Source organism: Triticum aestivum, chromosome 2D (genome assembly GCF_018294505.1).
Source record: "Triticum aestivum cultivar Chinese Spring chromosome 2D, IWGSC CS RefSeq v2.1, whole genome shotgun sequence".
Taxonomy (NCBI): Eukaryota; Viridiplantae; Streptophyta; class Magnoliopsida; order Poales; family Poaceae; genus Triticum; species Triticum aestivum.
The window spans coordinates 642221287-642234058 of NC_057799.1; the positions used below are offsets into that span (position 1 = coordinate 642221287).

Genomic DNA, 12772 nt, shown 5'->3' on the forward strand with positions numbered 1-12772 from the left:
AGAAACAAATCAGAAATTAAATTTTTGTTCCTATCTTATAAAACGTTCAAAATTTTAATTCTTTTTGTTCCCATTCCAAAATGTGCTCAAAGTTAAAAATGTTCCCAGTCTTTTAAAAAATGTTTGTATATTACAAAAATATTAAGATATTTAGAATAAGTTGCATTTTAAAAAAATATTCACGATTTTATAAATATTCTTGTTTTAGTGAAAATTCACAAATTCAAAATAATGTTAGTGGTTACAAATCACATTTTCTAAACCTGTTCTAAATGTTCAAAACATGTTCAAACATTCAACAAATGTTCGTGTTTTTTCAAAAGGTTCATGTTGTCAAAACATGTTTATGATTTGTTTTAAAATATACCTATTTCAAGTGATGTTCATCTTTTTCCAAAAATGAGCAAAATTTTCAAATAATGGTTCTTATTTTTCAAAACATTAACTTTTTGGGGTTTAAAAAAATTGTTCATGTGTCCAATTTTTTTTGGAAATTCATAAATAAATATAAATACATACTAATAAACCAAGGTGTGTTTCTCCAATTTTTTCATCCGTTCACCTACGTAACGTTTTTTTTTCTATATCCGAGGTGGTACTAATTTTTGTGCACCCGTCTGCTAAAAAAGAAAAAAAACAATTTTCGTACATGGGCCGCGCGCGCTGTGGCCCGACGAAGCTAGCCCACGTATTTATCTGCCCAGATAGCTGCGAAAGCCTATTTTCCGCTCGAAGCGTTAAATAGTCGAAGCTTCGCACAGGACGCCCAAGACTGGGCCGGCCAATTTTTTTGTTAATTTTTTATTTTGGTTTTTTCCAGTTACTTTCCTGATTCTTTTTTCCTTACAATTTTAGATTTTCCCTTTTTTTAAACTAAAATCTTGAAAAAGTCGTTCAAACTTACAATTGTTTTCCATATTTTAGAAACAAATCAGAAATTAATTTTTTCTATCTTATAAAACGTTCAAAATTTTAATTCTTTTGATCCCATTCCAAAATGCGCTCAAAATTTAAAATGTTCCCAGTCGTTTAAAAAATGTTTGTATATTTCAAAAATATTAAGATATTTAGAATAAGTTGCATTTTAAAAAAATATTCAAGATTTTATAAATATTCTTGTTTTAGTGAAAATTCACAAATTCAAAATAATGTTAGTGGTTACAAAACACATTTTCTAAACCTGTTCTAAATGTTCAAAACATGTTCAAACATTCAGCAAATGTTCGTGTTTTTTCAAAAGGTTCATGTTGTCAAAACATGTTTATGATTTTTTTTTAATATACCTATGTTCTTTTTAGAAGAATTCACTTTTTTTAGGGTTAGAAGAATTTGCTTCTACATGTATCCGTTCATGGTTGGCTCTGGTTGGCTAGCTAACGTTCGATGCAAAAAAATGTAGAAGAAATCAAAGGGCCAATTGGTTGTCTAAGTGGGCCATGCGACCAGCTATTGGGCCCCATCGAGCACCAAGCATGAACCGACCGAGCAGCCAGCAAACCCAGCAAGCGACACACGCGAGACGCCGCGAACCCTAGCTAGCTGTGCGGCAGTGGGAATCGAGCAAGCGGCCGTAGTGGCAGAGCGGCGACGTGATGGAGGACAGACAGTACGATGTACGCATCCGTGGCGGAGTGCAGAGGGCCCAAACAAAAATGGTCCACGGAAGGAGATTAGGAGAACACACCTGCAATTATTCAGTGATTGATTCACAACATCCCTGTCCTAGAAATCTCTCTACGTCAAGTGGTCGGGGTCTGCGGTTTTGGCGCATCCATGTCATCCCCGACGGCATCGCGTGACAGTTTTGACGACGTCCACGGACCCGCCCGGTACGACCAACTCCAACCTGACGCTGTTGTACATCATCATCACTATCCTCGTCGGCGTCTTACTGTACTTGGCCGTACGCTATGGCCGGCCGCTCTTGTCGGAGTGGCGCGAGGGCGAGGTCCACGGCACCGGCCACAACCCGCCTCCCGCAACCCACCTCGTGCTGAGGTTGGAGGACATCGCTGCGCTACCCGGCCATCTTCATGTACAGAGCACGAGCGGCGCCGACGTCGTCGGCCCTCACCTCAGGGCAGCTGGGGCGGCTGCAGGAGCACCAGTGCTAAGAGGAGGAGTGGCAGCAAGGGGAGGGTGACATCATTGGAGTGTGTGGTGTGCATGCACGAGCTGGAAGACGATGACGTGGTGTGCGTGCTGCCGGCGTCCATAGACTTCATCCAGCTGCATTAATACCTGGCTGCGCGCACCCTCGTCGTGCCCGGTGTGCAGCGCGCACCTTGAGTCGGTGAGCATGCGGCCGGGGGAGACGGTCATGTCGCCGCCGTTCCCCAGTTGCGGCGCTGTGGTGCGTCACCCGAGCGCCGTACGGCGTCAAGGATCCTGGCGGACATCTTGACACGATAGCTAATTGCGCCACATGATCTATTTCCTAGCCAGCAAGCGTTCATCGATGCAAGCTTTGACACCGATCTGGATGATTCTGAGTCTCAATCTGAATACATATTGAAAGTGGGAGTAATTAGCTAGAGTAGGTCCTTGCAGAGCACTGTAGACATAGAATTTTGCAAAATACTTAGGGATATGAATATGATAGACCCGTTGACTAAACCTTTCTCACAAGCAAAACATGATCACACCTTAGTTAATCACATGTCGATGTGAACTTGATTATTGACTCGTAAACTCTTTGGGTGTTGTACACATGATGATGTGAACTAGATTATTGACTCTAGTGAAGACTTTTTGTGTTGATCACATGGCGATGTGAACTAGATTATTGACTCTAGTGCAAGTGGGAGACTGAAGGAAATATGCCCTAGAGACAATAATACAGTTGTTATTATATATTTCCTTATTTCATTGATAAACGTTTATTATTCATGCTAGAATTGTATTAACCGAAAACTTGATACATGTGTGGATACATAGACAAAATACCGTGTCCCTAGTGAGCCTATACTAGACTAGCTCGTTGATCAGAGATGGTTAGGGTTTCCTAGCCATGGACATGTGTTGTCATTTGATGAACGAGATCACATCATTAGGAGAATGATGTGATGGACAAGACCCATCAGTTAGCCTAGGATATTGATCGTTTAGTTTATTGTTATCATTTTCTTCATGTCAAATACATATTCCTTCGACAATGAGATTATGCAACTCCCGAATACTGGAGGAATACCTTGTGTGCTATCAAACTCCACAACATAACTGGGTGATCATAAAGATGCTACAAGTATCTCCGAAGGTGTTTGTTGGGTTGGCATAGATCAAGATTAGAATTTGCCACTCCGAGTATCGGAGAGGTATCTCTGGACCCTCTCGGTAATACACATCATAAGTAGTCTTGCAAGCAAAGTGACTAATGAGTTAGTTGCAAGATGATGTATTATGAAACCAGTAAAGAGAATTGCCGGTAACGAGATTGAACTAAGTATGACGATACCGACGATCGTATCTCGGGCAAGTAAAATACCGATGACAAAGGGAATAACGTATGTTGTCATAACGGTTCGACCGATAAAGATCTTCATAGAATATGTGGGAGCCAATATGAGCATCCAGATTCTGCTATTGGCTATTGACCGGAGAGGTGTCTCGGTCATGTCTACATAGTTCTCGAACCCGTCGGGTCCGCACGCTTAACATTCGATGACGATTTTGTATTATATTAGTTATGTGGTTTGGTGACCGAATGTTGTTCGGAGTCCCGGATGTGATCACGAACATGACGAGGAGCTCCGGAATGGTCCGGAGGTAAATATTGATATATAGGACGATGCTATTTGGTGTCCGGAATGGTTTCGGAATGCACCCGAAAGTTATCAGAATACCGGAAGGGGCCCAGAGGCACCGTGAGAGTATTGGGCCTTATTGGGCCATATAGAAGGAACACACCAGCCCACATGGGCTTGTGTGCCCCCCTAAAGGCATCCATGCCCAATTAGATAGAAAGGGGAGGCGCCACCTCCTCATACTACCATATCTCCGGAAGGGAGAAAGGAAAGAGAAGGGGCACCTCCCCCCTTTCCTTCTCCCTTGTGCATTATATGGAAGGGGGGCGCACCACTAGGAAAACCCTAGGGTGGCCACCCGCCCTATTGGAGGCGCCCTAGGGCTGTCTCCTCCCCTCCGACACCTATATATATATGTGTGTGTGTGAGGAGGGGTGCCGCACAAGATACAACTTATTACATGTCATGTGTCGGCACCCCTCCTCCTCTAGTTTATTCCTCCGCTCTAGATCGTCGCAGTGCTTAGGCGAAGACATGCATGATTGCTTCACCACCACCGTCACCACACCGTCGTGCTGCTAGAACTCATCACCACCTCGCTATGCTTGCTGGATCAAGACGGCGAGGACGACATCGAGCTGAACGTCTGTAGATCGCGGAGGTGTCGTACGTTCGATACTCGATCGGTTGGATCGTGAAGAAGTTCGACTAGATCAACCGCGTTATATAACGCTTCCGCTTACGGTCTACGAGGATACGTAGACACACTCTCCCCCGTTGCTATGCATCTCCATGGACAGATCATTGCGTGTGCCTAGGAATTTTTTTGAAATTCCATGCAACGTTCCCCAACAGCTCCTAGCCTCCAAGGACGAGGCGGAGCGAGTGAAAGTGCAATCTTGCCCTTACATCATGTTTTGACGTTGATGACAATATACATGTAGGGGACTAACTATGTTTGTCAAGTGAATCTTAGGTGTTAGTCTCCGGTTCATCAAAATGTGTGTGGATTGTGAGCATACGAAGTTGATTTTTACCCAAAGTATACTCAAGCAAGAAGTATAAAAAAGATTGCATCATTTGATTTCTTGAGTATAGGATCCCGCACTATTAAGAGGGGATCGGTAGGGTTAGTGAAGGACTTGCTCAAGCCACAATGATTCCTAGCTTCAAAATCTTAGGGTAATATTCTGGTGATTATGTTCTGTCTTTGCTCCCATGCCGGATGTCCGGGCTTCCGGCCGCGGGCCGCATGCCGGATATCCGGCCCACTTGCCTGATGTCCGGCTCCCTGCTATCCTGACACCAGAAGGTTTGCACGTATTCGCCGGATGTCTGGGCTTCACCCCGGATGTCCGGGACTTCCAGCCATGTCGGATGTCCGGACTTTGCCCCGGATGTCCGGCTCCCTGCTATCCAGACACCAGTAGGTTTGCACGTATTCGCCGGATGTCCGGGCTTCACCCCGAATGTCCGGGACTTCCAGCCACGCCGGATGTCCAGACTTTGCCCCGGATGTCCGGGCCTTCCTGTGTTGCCGGATGTCCGGGCTTTGCCCCGGATGTCCGGCCCCTCTGCTTCATCCTCTGCTTTCCGCTTTACATGTGTAGTGCTACACTAGGCCGGATATCTGGCCCCTGCCCCAGATGTCCGGCCTACCCTATCATTTGCACTACAACGGTCACATTTACTCACACACTATATATAGCCCTCTTCCCCCACGGGAAAGGGTTGACCATTCACCTTGAGCAAACCCTAGAACACATTTCACTCTCTCTCTCTCTCATCCTTCCACACCAAATCTTAGATCCCCAAGGGATTTGAGAGCATTTGAGAGAAGTTGTCCGTCCAAGTGATAGATCCACTCCTTCCCCTTATTTGCACCAAAGGAATTCGTGATTTGAGCAAGTCTTGAGCTTTTCCCCATCGTTCTTGTTACTCTTGGAGGTTGGAGACTCCTAGGCGGTAGGAGTCATTCGGAGAGGAATCGTTCATTGTGATTACCCCCGAAAAGTTTTTGAGTGTTTGGAGATCACCCCAAGGTCTACCACTAGTGGTTGAGAAACGCCTTCGTGGTGTTGTCTCAAAGGGAGAATAGGGTGAGCCTTCATGGCGTTGGTGTGCCTACGTGGTAACATCCACCTCTCTAACAGTGGCGTAGCTTCCCTCCAAGGAAGTGAACATCGGCATACATCCTCGTCTCTCGAAGTTGCGATTATCCCTAACCCTAACTTCCTACTTCTGGTTTCTTGTCTCTTAGTCTTTACGTATATCATATTGTGATTGCTTACTCTCCTTCTTGTGTTACTTGTTTACCTTGCTTAGCTCATACTATCACACTTGCAATTGTTAGGCCCAATTTCATATTCCACATTATTGCCTAAAATTGCTAAGTAACAATTAAAATTTGTAAATGTACCTATTCACCCCCCTCTAGGTCCATCTCGATAATTTCAATTGGTATTAAAGCCTCATGCTCTATTCTTGTGGTTAACCGCCCTAGAGCGAGATGAACCCCAACAGGACTCCCCTTGTTGCAGATCCGAAGGATAAGGGCGCGGCTTCCACGGAAGACAAGTCCTTCACTTCTGAGGATCTGGAACGGGCGTTTGCTAAGCAAAAGGAGGAGCATGATGCTTCTCTTGAGGCCTTGGTCCAAATGAGACTAGCCACATTGACCATGATGCTTGCACCACTTTCTGCTGGTGCGGCCTCGAGGCCAACTGTGCCTACTCCTTCACTTGGCCAACAACCTCCTAGTAATGAACACTCCAGTATTCCTTGGCTTTATGGAAGACCTCAAGTAGAGAAACCAAAGTATAACCCCCAAGGCAAACCTCCTTTAATTGATGACACAACCGACTTTGCTTTGTGGAGAGTTGCTATGCAGGATCATCTTCGATATGGAAATGATGAGATGTTGGAGATCTTGGAGTATGGTTATCAAGCTGTAGACCCAAAGAATCTTACACAAAGAGAAGTATATGACAATCATCTCAACGACACCGCAATCATGTGCACAAGGAGAGGTATGACTGACAAGCAAAGGAGACCATACATACACATCACAAGTGCCAAGGAATTATGGGATAGCATTGTGAGGACCAAGACCGGTACCTCCACTCTCCGGCTTGCTCAATATGAAATTGCCAAGGGTCAATTGCAAAACTTTTGTATGGAAAAGGGTGAAACCCCCACGCAGCTCCTTGAGCGTCTCATGACTCTCACCGCCGACATTGAGTCTTGTGATTGTGACAAGACGCAAGATGGATTCAACTTCACTAAGAGGTTTCTCGTGGACAAGTTGCTTCATGCTCTTGCTCCTTATCATCACCAAATGGTGTGGGACATAAGAAAACACCAGGGATTGAAGGAAATGACCCCGGATGACAGCATATCCACGTTCAAACTATTTGAAGAATCAAAGGCAAATGCGACAAAACATCTTGCCATGCACGGTACCCCAACATCAAAGATCAACCTTGCATTGAAGGTCAAGCATGTATGTGAAGAAGAGCAAAGTGAAGAAGAAGAAGAAGAAGATGAGGAAGATCGTGATGAGATTGACTCCGATGAGAGTCCTTCATATGAATACATTGCTCTCTTTGTCAAGAAGTTTAGCGCGGGAAAATTCAAGGGAAGATTCCAGAAGAAGAAAGTGAGGAAATGCTACAACTGTGAAGAAACCAACCACTTCTCCAACGAATGCCCTTATGAGAAGAGAGAAGATAAACCAAGGTTTCCCAAGACCTTTCCCAAGAAAAAGTTGCCAAATCCTCTGAACTCCAAGCTCAGGAAGAGAGATGGGAAAGCAATGGTTGCTCATGAAGAATCTGATCCGGATGATGTTAGTGGTGTTGCCGGAGTAGCTCAAGATTCCCAAAACACCTTGAGGCTAGTCAACAAGAGTGGTGAGGTTGTCACCTACAACTACATGAAAGACTACAAGGGCAACGCTCACAAGTGCCTTATGGCAAAGGCCGTGGTAGAAGATGGAGAGGATGAAAACTCTCCTGACAAGGTCAAGGTAACCCCACGATCAAACCCTCCTCTTTTCACTCCTTCTACTCCTAGTGATGAGTATCTTGATGCAGAGGATAATTATGATGATAGTGATATAGATGACCCCATGTTTGCAAAATTAAATAAGGTCATGTGCTCCCTCAAAGGAAAGGAGCTCACTATGTTTCGCATGCTTATGGAGATGGTGGGTAAGCACACTATCACCATTAAGGAACTCGAAACCCTCATAACCGAGGAAAAGGAAAAATATGAAATCCTTGAGCGGAAAGTCCAATATGAGGAAACACGAAATGATGAACTATGCTTGGAAATTGGTGCAAATATTGATGTTCATGCTATAGATCTTGCCTCCTTGAAAAAGGCTAAGGACTCGTGCGAAGAGTTGATGAATGATAAAAGTAAGCTTGTGAAGTCTCATGCTTCTCTCTCTAAGGATTGTGAGCTTCTATCCGTGTCCCTCAAGACTAAGGAAGAAGAGCTCACCCTTCTTACAAAGAGTTTTGAGACTCTCAAGCTAACTTATCTTGAAACTCTAGCCAAGGCTTACTCTTCTCCTATTATCATTGTTGAAGCTTGTACTACTAACTCTAGTAGTGACCTAGCATCTATTCTTGAGGATGATCGCTTTCTTAAGGCTCAACTCGAGAACGGTCTCATGACATGTGCTCAAGGACAAAAGAACCTTGAAGAGGTATTGAGCCAACACAATGAGGTGTTTGCCAAAGAGGGGCTTGGGTTTGACCCAAGCACAAGCAAGAAGAAGATGTCTACTCAAATGTGCACCACTCCTCTAAAAGAAACATTTGTATGAGAAGGGCACAAGGAGAAAGTTAAGGTTGTGAGTGGAAAGGCCACAAGGGGCATGCCCACTCTCAACAAGCCAAAAGAGTTCATGCCTCCATCCTATGTACTCCATAAAACTAAGGATGGAGAAGTTTATGCAAAATTTGTTGGTCCTCGAAATGCATTTCGTTTCTATGCTATTTGGGTCCCTAAGACCCTTGTGACCAACTTGAGAGGTCCCATTGCAAAATGGGTGCCTCAAACCAAGTCATAATTGTGTGTAGGTTGCTTTCTCTGGTGGAGTAAAATGGATGATCGATAGTGGATGTACCAATCATATGACCGGAGATAGCAGATTGCTCTACGACTTTATGGAAGCTATTCAACCATTTATGAGCATTATGTTTGGTGGGGGATCAAAAGGATAGGTACTCGGGTTGGGCAAGGTGGCTATTACAAATGACATGTCTCTTGCAAATGTCATGCTTGTCCAATCCCTTAAATACCATTTGCTTTCCGTTCGCCAATTGGCTTCTGTTGGCTATGATACACTCTTTGGACTAACGGATGTGATGGTCTTTAAGAGAGATACTCACGAAGTGGCCTTTGTTGGAGAGTTGGATGGCAACCTTTACACGGTTGATTTCTCGAAAGAGAGCACATTCCATGCAACTTGTCTAATGGCCAAGGCCGACAAGGGGTGGCTATGGCATCGCCAGCTAGCCCATGTCGGCATGAGAAATCTTCAAGATCTCTTAAAGGGTAATCACATCCTTGGACTAACCAATGTCTCTTTTGAGAAAGATCGTTTGTGTAGTGCATGCATAGCCGGGAAGCAACATCAATCAAAGCACCCACCCAAGAATATCATGTCTACTTCAAGGCCTTTGGAGCTCCTTCATGTGGATCTTTTTGGGCCTCCTTCATGGGATAGTCTTGGTGGGAAAAAGTATGGGCTTGTCATTGTTGATGATTACTCAAGATAAACATGGGTGTTTTTCCTCAAATCCAAGGACGAGACGAAGATCACCTTCATTGACTTTGCCAAGAAAGCACAACGCAAGTTTGATAAAGATATCTTGGCAATAAGAAGTGATAGTGGCTCTGAGTTCAAGAACTACACCTTGGAAGAATTTCTTAGTGATGAAGGGATTGAGCATCAATATTCAGCTCCATACACTCCTCAGCAAAATGGTGTAGCCGAAAGGAAGAACCGTACACTTGTGGAGATGGCAAGGTCTATGTTGGATGAATACAAGTCGCCACATAGTTTTTGGGCCGAGGCTGTCAACACTGCATGCCATGCATTAAACCGGCTCTTCCTCCGCACTAAAATGGAAAAGACTCCATACGAGCTCCTAACTGGGAAGAAGCCGAATGTCAAGTACTTTTGGGTATTTGGGTGCAAATGTTTCATCCTCAACAAAAGAGAACGGTTAGGAAAATTTCAATCCAAAACAATTGAGGGCATATTTGTTGGCTATGGATCAAACTCTCACGCCTATAGAGTCTACAACAAATCCAATGGATGTGTTGTAGAAACTTGTGACGTGGTGTTTGATGAATTTAATGGCTCCCATGGGGAGCAAGTTGATCTAAGTGTTGTAGGTGAAGAAGATTCTTCTCAAGATATTTTTACCATGGGTGTTGGTGCACTTCTTCCAATGGAACAAGAACCTCATGATGATGATGAAGATGGAAGCTTCACGCATCATCAAACTACTTCAACACTCATACCTCCTCAAGCTCCTATTGCTCAACCAAGGCCCTTAGTTCAAGTAGAAGAAGATGATCAAGTCCCTCTTCATGATAATATTCAAGAACAAGATCATCATCAAGGGCAAGAACAAGAAAGTGAAATCATTGATGATGAACCTCAACAAATGCAAGATGAAGAAGATCTTCCACCACACATTAATGATCCATATGTTGAGGACGTGGATGATGGGCATGAAGTTAAACCTCGCGAAACCCTAACCTCCATCCTGCCTCGAGACGCTGTCGTGTTGATGTTGACAAAATTCTCACCGGAATATCGGAAGGTAGAGTCACTCATAAACATTTGACAAACTTTTGTGCTCACTTCTCGTTTGTGTCTAGTGTTGAGCCTCTCAAGGTACAACATGCATTGATGGACAATGATTGGCTCATTGCTATGCAAGAAGAGTTGAACAGTTTTGAACGCAACCAAGTGTGGTCATTATTCGAGAGGCCAACTATGGAGCACAATGTCATTGGAACAAAATGGATTTTCAAGAACAAGCAAGATGAGAATGGTGTAATCATCCGTAAAAAGGCAAGGTTAGTGGCACAAGGGTACTCACAAGTTGAAGGTTTGGACTTTGGTGAGACCTTTGCCCCCGTTGCCCATCTTGAATCTATTTGCATCTTACTTGCTTATGCTGCTTTCAATGGTTTTACATTACATCAAATGGATGTGAAGAGTGCTTTCCTTAACGGTCCTCTACAAGAAGAATTATATGTATCACAACCACCTGGGTTCGTTGATCCCGATCACAAAGACTATGTGTATAAACTTCGTAAGGCTTTGTATGGCCTCAAACAAGCACCTCATGCTTGGTATGATAATCATAAGAAGTTTTTACTCGATGATGGTTTTGTGAGAGGGGTGATCGATCCCACTCTTTTTACTAAGAGGGACAAGGGAGATTTGATCTTATGCCAAATCTATGTAGATGACATCATTTTTGGTTCTCCTAACATTCATCTGTGCAAGAAGTTTGCGGCCTCCATGACCAAGAATTTTGAAATGTCACTCAATGCGGATTTGAAGTTCTTTCTCGGATTCCAAATTCAACAATTTAAAGGAAATTTCTTGTCTCAAGCAAAATACCTCAAGGATATCCTAGAGAAGTTTGGCATGTCTGATGCTAGTCCATGTAAGACACCCATGCCAACCAAAATTGTACTCACTGAAGACACGAATGGTATCCATTTCGACCCATCTATTTACCGCTCTATGATTGGTTCATTGCTTTTATCTTCGTGCATCTAGACCAGACATCATGTTTAGTGTATGCATGTGAGTTAGATTTCAAGCTTCCCCTAGGGAAAGTCATCATAAGGCGGTTAAGCATATTCTTAGATACCTTGTTCACACCCCAAAGTTGGGTCTATGGTACCCCAAGGATGCTATGTTTGATCTCATTGGGTACACGGATGCGGATTGGGCTAGAGACAAAGTGGGACGGAAGTCCACCTCTGGTGCATGTCAATTTCTTGGACGCTCCTTGGTAAGTTGGTCCTCAAAGCAGCAAAATTGTGTTGCCCTCTCTACCGCCGGAGCTGAATACATTGCAACCGCCAGTTGTGCAACTCAGTTACTATGGATGAGGCAAACTTTGAAGGATTACGGTATCACCTATAGACATGTGCCACTTCTGTGTGATAATAAAAGTGCCATAAATATTGCTGAGAATCCCAAAGATCATACCCGCACCAAGCACATTGATATTAGGTATCATTTCTTGAGGGATCATGTGGAAAAGAGTGACATTCATATTGATCATGTTGGTACAGATATCCAACTTGCAGATATTTTCACCAAGCCATTGGATGAAGCAAGGTTTTGTCAACTTAGGCGTGAACTTGGTATCTTGGAGCTTGACAACATTATGTGAAATCTAGTACCCATTCATGCATTTTCATCATGTCTTGTCTTGACGTAGGCATATATTTAGGGGGAGACATTCAATTCATGAGTACTCTCACCCTACATAATGCATAAATAGAACAAACACTCTCAAAGTTACCATGTTTGTCAAACTATGGTGCTTTAAAAGATGGAGTCGTGACTATGTATCCAAAGTCAAAATCTTTGTGATACTATGTCCCATATGCTCAAACATGGTGACCTCAGTCACAGCTCGTGGATTGCTTATATGAACCTTTCTTTACTTAATATTGTTGGGTTATTATTGCACATCTTAGTATGACCATAAAATTACTTTGTTCTTCCTCTCTACAATATCTAAATCTCCTTGGCAGAGTCTATATCACAAACTAACACTATATGGCCCTTGCACTGTCCTCTCCCTATCTCTATCTCTGTCCAGTGGCCGGACATCAGGGTCCACTGCCGGACATCTGGGCCCTGGCACTTCTTTGCTTCTTAAAATCATCGGGCGCCTCCAGTGGCCGGACATCCGGGCCCTGGGGTCCTGCTCATCTGCTCCCTAACCTTTAGTCGCCGGACATCCTGG

The 12772-nt window shown here is 43.9% G+C and overlaps 1 pseudogene; it reads left to right on the forward strand.

Moving 5' to 3' along the window:
• Positions 1 to 1773: 1773 nt before the first annotated feature.
• LOC123050707 (E3 ubiquitin-protein ligase ATL9-like) lies at positions 1774 to 2412 on the forward strand (annotated as a pseudogene).
• The last annotated feature ends 10360 nt before the right edge of the window (positions 2413 to 12772 follow it).